The following is a 6,943-nucleotide window of genomic DNA, read 5'->3' as shown; positions in this document are numbered from 1 at the left end:
GTGAGTGGGACATATGTACCTAAGAGTCACTTTGCTGCTATGCTGTTCATTCGGTGATTGATTCCCTCACCAGTCTTCCTTCCTTCTTTCACCTTTCCGGGTTCTCCATAGTTTGCCTTTCAGGGTTTATATCTGTATTTAGCAGGGAGGAACAAGTAGAAATACCTTGTTCAGATCAGAACAATCAGAACAATCTCAGTATTTCTTGTAACATTTTAAATGGAATACAGAAGTACAACCTTGCCTAAATAATCATTATGATTTCTTAGTGCCTTATATTAGAAGTTTCTTTCTAAATAGTATCAGTGACTTTTCTTTCAATAGAGTCATTTCTAAATGAAAAGCATGGCAAAAAATATTGAGGCTCTTTTGAATATTTATCACATGTATGCATCTAATACATATCCAGGCTATAATACTTCTCTCCCAATTTACACAGCAATTATAATATCACTTTTGAAAAGAGAGCAATGGAAGAGAAACAAAATTCCCAGTAATAGTCTTCTACTTTCTTCCTCTCCCAGTTGTAAATGCATAGGTGACGTTCTTCACAGTCTACAAGGACTGAAAGTCAAACCTCCAACCACACTGATAAAGCCTGCTGCCAGCAACAAACAGTGGTCCCATTGTGATCTCGTTTTCATTGCAGTGTCTCTCATCTCCATTTCCTGATCCTCCTAATCTTAGTACAACAGTTTCTTATTAGGAAGAGCTCCGGAAGTCAGCTTGCTTCATGAGAGAGGATGCAGACTCAGCTTTGGTAGGTGAGAACTGACTCAAGCTAGCTCTGTGGGTGTCGGCCTGCTGCAAGACAGAAGCCCCTGCAGATGAGGAAATGCAATGGGCTCAGCAAACTTTGGAACATAGGACAAAATTGATTTTCTTTCTTTCTAGAGCATGTGATCAAAGGCCTGATTTTTTTTTTTTTAAGTACCAGAACTTAAATGAAAGTTTAGACCATTGTTTCTTTGCCTTTGTGCTATACTCAGAATGGCTCTTTTCCCTCCCAGCCATCTTTAAATAGCTAATGTTTATTGAGTGCTTATCATATGTTAGCCAGTATTCTAACTACTATCCTAGTATGGGGTGCGGGTCTGCTAATAATAGCAATGGTGGTGGTAGTAATAATAATGATATTGTACTAATAATAGCCAGTGTTTATTGAACACTTATGCTATTCTAATTGCTTCCTATGGATTAACTCATTCCATCTGCCCATCAATGCTATGAGGCGATCACTACTATCATGTCTATTTTACAAATTAGGAAACTGAGGCTATCGATATTCATTAAATTGATCAAGGCCACACAGCTGGTAGGCAGAGGGGTTGAGATTCAAACTTAGGCAATGTGACATCAGAACAAATACTCTTGGTCATTAAGCTACAGCTACTTGATGCTTCTAAGACTGCTTACTTTTCTGTAAAATAAAGATTTTGACACACAATGACAATAACAATAGTAAACAATAACAACACCAATAGCACAATAATAAGTATACCAGTATTAGCAAGTAAAATTGACTAAGGGCTTATTATGGTTCAATATTTATTCCATACATTTGGCATGTAATTTTTCATATAATCCTTATCACAGCCTATATGGGAAGAACTATTCTTATCCTCATTTTATAGTTCTGTAGAGATGTCAGGGGACTTGCAGAATATCACACAACTAATAAGTGGTAGAACCAAAATGGAAGTCAGGCATTCTGTTTTTTCATGAGTTGTCAACACACACACACACATACACAACAACAACAATGACAACAATAACAACAATAATAACAACAACAAAACCAAAACCCTCTACTATTTGTGGAATTTTTGCTACAATTGAGGTATGTATATTTAATCCTCCAGTTAGGAATATATTTCTAAAAATTGAACTTCCTGGAGTCATTTCTCTAAAATTAGGACCATGGAAACAGACAGCAGCTACCATGGGAGGTAATCAGAGATAGAGGATGGTAAACTGTACTGAGCCTGTTTTTCCCCACATGCAAGATGATTTGTTAGGTTGATAACTTAATAGAAGTTTGACACTTAAGTTAACCTGCCCCTGAATCCCAATCAAGCCTTCAGAAAACTTTAGACAGCAATTTTATTTTTAGGGTACATTTTTCCTTATAAGTGGTTCCAACTGGATTGCTCTTTCACTCTGGGTTTAAAAATAAAAAAGGAAAGTGGCATAAATTATAGCACTATACAAACAAATACATATTTTCAAATCTTTCTGTTCTAATTTCCAAAAAAGAATAGAAGCCTCAAAGTGATTATCTGGAAACGTGCTCTGTCATTCCAAAGGTAAGCACAGTTCATGAAGATCTGCCGAAGTAATTCACATTTTATTTGAACTCAAAAAAGAACATCTTTAAAATGAACTTTTCTATAATTATGTTTTGAAAACCTGTCTGTAAGTTTATGTTTTATAAAAATAGTGTTAAACTACTAACTCAGCACTATTTCTTTGTTAAATATGACTCATTTAACAAGGAATTTTTAGGTATTCAGACTTAATTATATGCACCAACCTTTTTGAGATTCAGTTTAAAGTTGTGAGAAAATGAGCTAATTTTTTACTTTGGTGGATTTTAATCATACAGTGAATTTTGATTATATATCACACTTTTAAAAGTTGCTTTTAATCACATGTACCAAATTCATTCCTAAAAAGAAATTAATGTTTATATTTAAGTTTCAAAAGAACAATAATAACCCAGGATGAGTGAGACATTTTACCACGTGATTCTTTAAAAATCTCAAATATAGGGAGTCGAACTTTTGGTGACTTGTCTGGAATGGAAAATTTATAAAAGGTCTTCAAACTCTAGGCTTTCCATGGAGCTGCTCGCTCTTTGCCCAACAAATATTTACCATGTTTCTACTATGTGTAAAACACTGTGGGGGGCTTTCAAGGTGAATGAATCAGACAGGATCTAATCTCACAACCTGGTTAAAGAGAAGGGGTGATAAAGTGTCTTCACAGACAAACATAATATAGGGAGGTATAAGTCTCATAGGGAAGGTACAGATAAAATACTAAGAGGACCTTGAGAAGGGTGACCAGCCTAGGCGACCAGAGCAGAATTCCATGGAGTAAGGGATACTAGAATTGGAGCTTCAAAAATGGCCAGGATTTTACAAAGTAGAGGCCGTTATAAATGTCTTTTAGGCAAAGGTAGTTGTAGCTGAAGCCACAGGACTGGGAAAGGAAAATGCAGATTGTACTTGAGAAGAAAAGCCTCAGCAGTCAAAACTAGAGAGTAGGGTAAAAGGAGATGATGAGAGAATTAGGTGGAAAAGACTGGTTAAAGGCTTTGAAGTTTTCTCCCAAGGCAATGGAGAACAACTAAAGTATCAGATCAGGGACTATAATCTCAACAATGATTTAGGAAGAATGATTTGCTAAGAGACAATCAGAGATAACAGGAGCTGAAGAGATTAGAGACAAGGAGACCAGTTATATGGCTATTAACAATAGAGTGATAGCCTTGGGAATAGGATATAAAAAGTAAATCTAAGAGATATAGCAAAAGAAGTATAAATAGAATTTAGTAGAATCTTTGCTGGTTGTGTAAGTGTGTGTCATGCACGCCTGTGTGAGTTTATTGGTGCTAGTTCAAGGAAGGCAGACTTAACAAGGGAGAATGATAGCCCTCTTTGCAGATATAGGAGTCTCTGGGAGAGGCCTGGTTGTGGTGGAAGGGAAGATGGTAATTTAGACTATAATGCTGTTGATTTGAACTGATGGGAAATAGAGATGTTGAGGAACCAGACATATAGAAAACTAGTCGAAGAAACCAAATCTGATTACAAATAAAGCTTTCGTTACCTCAGCTCTCAGATCTCAAGTCGTACAAGTGATTTATTAAATTTAAGTGTACTTTCCAATTAGAGCTAACAGTGTATTTTAGACCATGCCCACAAAAAGAACATTAGCACTCCAGTGAGAATTTAGAGTGTCATAACTAGAATTTGTATTATACCAATGGCAAGAATGAAGCCCCAGATTAGATACCATATTAGATTATTGATAAAGTCAAAAAAAGCCTTGGATCCTTATCCCTAATATGTATGAATGGATGTATGTTTTAGTCTCTCCTGAAAATCTAGCATGTTGTTTCATGGATCGAAATTAAGTCATTAGTTCTTATACAAATCTGCTTCTTGCTTGTTTCCATCGATTGTCTTTACATTAACTTATTTATAGATTTATAGACATTTTTTAAACTTAGAGACTATTTTTTTTTAGAGACCTACTTTTTAAGAGCAGCTTTAAGTTTACCAAAAATTGAGAGAAAGGTAGAGAGATTTCCCATATAACCCCTACCCCAACACAGGCATAGCCTCCCCTATTATCAACCACACTCACCAGAATTTTATATATATATATATATATTTTATATATATATATATATTTTTTTTTTATCAAGGATGAACCTACATTGACACATCATAATCACCATAGTTTATCTTAGAATTCACTCTTGGTGATGTGTATTCTATCAGCTTGGAGAAATGTATACTGACATATACTCATCATTATCATATAGAATATTTTCACTGCTCTAAAAAATTCTTTGTGCTCTGCCTCTTCATTCCCTGCCCCCACAACTCGACCCACCCCTGCTAACCAATGATTTTTTTTATTGTTTCCACAGTTTTGCCTTTTCCTAAATGTCATATAGTTGGATTTATACAAAGTATAGCCTTTTCAGATTGGCTTCTTTCATCTAATAATATGTATTTAAGTTTCAGTATTGATTCACTTAAGAAATTAACATGTTTAAATTCTAGTCCAGGTCACTCTGATACTAAGGATATTTACATACTCTTAAACTATTAATGTAGCAGCAATATACTAATTTTTTAAGGTAAGCCTTGTTAATCTTCTCTCAAATGAGTAAAGTAATTTTTCTTTTCTCAGAACTAGATTTCAGGATTTCTAACCCCTCCCCTTCAGTTTACCCAATGCTATTTCCCCCTTGTTTTCCATTTCTTCTTGTTTTCTTCCCATTATATCGTTTCTGTTTTGTGATCCGTGTACCTGTGATTGTTTAAAAAGCAGCTCAGACTTCTAGCCCATAAACATCACTTCCCCTGACTCCTGAATTTATTTAAATGGCTGATACTTGAGCCCAGGAGGTTGTTTACATTAACACCATGGAGTCAAAAGTACCCATGACTTCCACCTCAAGCTATCCATAGTCAACAAAATGAGGCAGAACCTCTCATATTTCATTTCTTCAAGACCAATTCTCCTTCTCAATCCTTCACTTCCCAAGCTTTATATGTTGGGTCCTCACTCACCCACTTTGTTAATGAGCCAATTGAAATGAATGTTTGCGACCCCGTCGGAAGTATGTTTCCTTTTCCTTCCAGATCACTGTATTAACTTACATGTTCTCTGTCATTGTAGAAATAACAAATTGGCATTGATTTATTTTTAACCAGCTCTGAAAGTTCGTATGCCTCCCACTGCAAAGAGATTCTGCAGTTGTCTTTTACAGGTGGAAAAATGTATCGAGAACAAGTTGGATGGGATCATTTTTCTAATTTAAATAAAAAGTAGCATTTATTTGCACCCTAAGTAGATATGAACGTCAAAACTAGTAATAGTCTGCATCACATTATCTCCTGATGATACTCTTCAAATGACAGACAATTTTATAATTTCAGTTAAAAAAAAAACATTAAATTTATTTAACTTAACCGATGATCATAAAAAAAATATTCCATAGGCCATTTATTTTTAATAGATGTTTTCATCTCACTGGCTAACAATACATCTATCATAACACACTTGGCTTTGGAAATATTTCTCTAAAATTTCATCTGCTTTAAGTCAAAGAGTTCTTGAAGTACAGAGATTTCATGCTGGAAAGTATTAATGATGTTACATGTAGAATTTGTATTCTAGTTCATTAGTGGTATGCTTTGCCCTTGGGGCATAAAGACATGCTTGGTATGTAGAAATTTTCTTAACACTTGCAAAAATTCAGCCTTTCTCAAAAGCTGTTTCTAACAACAGACATGCCACCCCCTGCCTTGGTTTCCGCCTCATGGGGTCTATCAGTTGACCTGCTGGCATGACCTTGGACTCCTAGGGTTTTTCCTAATTCCTCATTCCCTGCCAGGATATGCTGGCCTTTTATTCTCTAGTCCAATGTCTCATGTAGGAACAGGACTGATTGCTTTTCAGAGATTAAGGTTGAAGAGAGATCAGGCCTCAGAATTTACCCATGAAGAATTAGTTCACTTAGGGTAGGCCAAGTGGAAAACCAACTCCCAATATGTTACTTAAAAGGGTTGGGCCCTCCTGGTCTTGCCCTTGTTCTTCTGTCTCATTAATGAGTCAATATAAATAATAAAAAAGTGGTTTCTATCTCACTCATCCCCCACACGCTTCCCCAAATGAGTGAATTGGTAAATGAGAGGTGAAGGAGTGAGCTTCACTGGGAATATATAGCCCCATATCATATATCATAGGTGGTTCCTGTAGGAAAACTTTGCATAGATAATTTAGAGAATTGTAGCTACCTTGGTTGAGTCCCTGAAATGCATCCGTACATGTACCTGTCACACTATAGGCAAGATTTATATGTCTGCACATACTGCCAACTTACATACACACACACACTCAAACATTTTAAAAATCCCATTGTCTAACTAGTACCAGCATCATGGTAGGTCCTTTAAAAATATTTGTTGAATAAATAATGCATGAATGCATAACATTGTAGAGAAGACTCAAATACTTCTAGGCTAGTTGTTTGGTTTTCAAAATGCTGTTTCTGCAAAGAAGTGAAATAGACTCAGGGACCAGGGCCAAAGAGCCAAACCCTTGCCATGTGCTTACTTTCACTCCATGACTCAGACTCTACTGCACTATTTTGAAGGTGTAACCAACCTCATGCATTCAAATGATTCTAATTTTAAAT

The sequence above is a fragment of the Pteropus medius genome, unplaced genomic scaffold (genome assembly GCF_902729225.1).
Source record: "Pteropus medius unplaced genomic scaffold, Ma_sr-lr_union100, whole genome shotgun sequence".
NCBI classification, from domain to species: Eukaryota; Metazoa; Chordata; class Mammalia; order Chiroptera; family Pteropodidae; genus Pteropus; species Pteropus medius.
Note: the sequence above shows the minus strand (reverse complement) of the source record.